This window comes from Pteropus vampyrus, unplaced genomic scaffold (assembly GCF_000151845.1).
Source record: "Pteropus vampyrus isolate Shadow unplaced genomic scaffold, Pvam_2.0 Scaffold77, whole genome shotgun sequence".
NCBI lineage: Eukaryota > Metazoa > Chordata > Mammalia > Chiroptera > Pteropodidae > Pteropus > Pteropus vampyrus.
Window position 1 is genome coordinate 2,936,467 of NW_011888858.1, and position 2,500 is coordinate 2,938,966.

Genomic DNA, 2,500 nt, shown 5'->3' on the forward strand with positions numbered 1-2,500 from the left:
TGCTAAGTGCCTTATGTGATTCAAAGGACTTTTTAAACATTTAGGTATAATTATATTGGACCCATTTATTTAAGAGAGTTGAAAATATCAAATTAAATAACTATTCAAATGCTTATTTTGGTTGAAATAATACAATTACAGTTAATTTGTCAAGTGTTTCGAAGGTGAACTTTAACTTTTGCTCGTGAATATACTAAATATTCATTTTACTCAAATGCAATATCAAGGTGCTTTGATATGAGCATCTATTATTATTGTAATTGCTATCAATATTGTTAGTAAAGCATCACTTAAATAATTCTGTCCAGTGGAGGAAAGATCATCTTAATTCAACCAAAAACACTTTCAAGTGCCCAGAATGATAGTAAGGTAAAAGACTTTGGAGATATTTAGTGAGTAGAGTAGAAATTACTGAAAATTTCCAAATAGTTATGGTTCAAAAATATATTCATAAATCAATGCTTTGCAACTTGGTCACTTTTCCCCAAATAAATTGCTTAAGAAGTGGAATTTAAGATGAAATTCATAATTCTAGATTACACGTCATATTTAAATCATAACGTGATGTGCCCAAATTCATACTAATAGGACTCATTCCAGTTCTGGTTCTGGGAACAATAGTGAGATGCGGAAGAGGGTGAGAAAAGGTGTTTTCTCTCTTATCTGAACAATGAAGTGCAAAATTCTTTCTCCTGATTCCTAATGTGTCTCCTCTTTGGTCCTACTATGTTCTCCTCCTGCCCCCACTAAAAGGTCTGAGCTGAAGTGCCTGCCCTTCACAGTAATCTGAAGAAAACTAACCTGACTAACAATCCCTGCAATATTTGAATTTTTAACAGGATATTTGTGACCCCAAAGATACTGCTAATTCATAGAATTTCTAGTTAGATCGCAAAGCAAATTTTAAAGATCCAGGTAGTGAGGGAGAAAGTTTAAGATTTTGTAGACTGTCTTATTGGCAGTCCCTCACCCTGTCGCTGCTTGTTGCCACTCCTTGTTTTTCTCCACTTCCAACCCTATAGTTTTTCTAATATCTCTATGATTATTCCCACTGGCTCTTTGGTAACCATGGAAGAAATGTTTGGGTGAGGAGCAGAGTGTGGAGCATAATGATATGGCTCCTTGTGTGCAGTGGAAGTCAGCTGTGTCATATTTTTGTGGACTTTAGTGCTTTTTAAAGGCTTAAAACTGCTATCTTTAGAAGAATTTTTTTTTTTTGCAGTCTGATTTATAATTTTAATTTACCTAGTTTTCCTTCGTTCATTTTTTCATTCCTTCCCTTCTTCTTCCCCTCCCCTCCCTCGCTCCCTCTCTTCCTTCCTTCTTTCCATCCCTAATAGATGGTGCCAAGTTAAATTGTACCCAGGAGTTACCTTCACAAATTCCAAATCAGTCTAAAATAATGCATAATCACAAAACATGGGCAAGTCGAATGTAATTCACAATCTGCAATTTCTTAGGTGCTGCACTTAAAAAATAAGGAGTAGTAAGAAACTGAGTTTGAGTATGGGGATGGGCAAATGTGCACACACTCCCTCATGCTGTTCTCTTTCTCTTCCATTATGTCACCATAGTCTCTCTGAATTGGAAAGCCACTGGGTTCTGTTGAAAGGTCTCTCACACTCATCTCCTCTTCTGCACTCCCACTGCCTGAATCAGTCCTGAATGTGCACAATAGCCTCCAGCTTCTGGCTCACTCTTCTCCCATCTAGCCTCCCACATTACATTAGAGTGATCTTTCTAAAACAGAGATCTTACCATGGCATCTATCCACTTAAAACTCTAGATGGTTTATCATCACCCTGTGAATAAAGCCCAGACATCTTAGCACAATAAACAAAGTCTCTTTACAATCTCTCTGAGCCCAGCTTTCCAGATTTGCTTCCATTCATTCTCCCCAACAGATTTCTTGCCATTGTTTACCTGGGCAATTTAAATAAAGCAGAAAAACGCAGAAGTAGCCATCTAGAAAAACTTTACTAAAATTTTATTGAATTAGAACTGCTTACAGCACATACATAAAACATCTTTTCCATATCTTCTAATTAAAGGCAACATTTTGTCTTGTGGCTGCCAATTTTGAAGTTTCTGTTTTATGTTACTCTCAACTTGCATTTTGGTCACTTTGACAAAGAACAAGCCTAAGAGAAATTTTAAGAATCTTAAATAAAAATAATCAAATAAAACAATTAGAAATTCAGGAAATTAGAGAACACATCAATTTGTGTACGAAGACTCCATAATAGAAAATAACATTTTATAATGTTTTACACCGATAAAAATGATAAAACTAGTATTTGCATTATTGCTATTCACCATGGCATTTCTTAATATGACATAGCATTAATTTATATCATCTACCGTTGAGCATCCGGTATGCAGTATGACTTCGGTTGACACTGCCATGCAAAGGAAAATGAATGACCTGTCTTTGCCCGTGGGGAGCCTTTATCAGGCCCTGACATAGACAACATTCACAGTATTGGAACTGCTATGTACT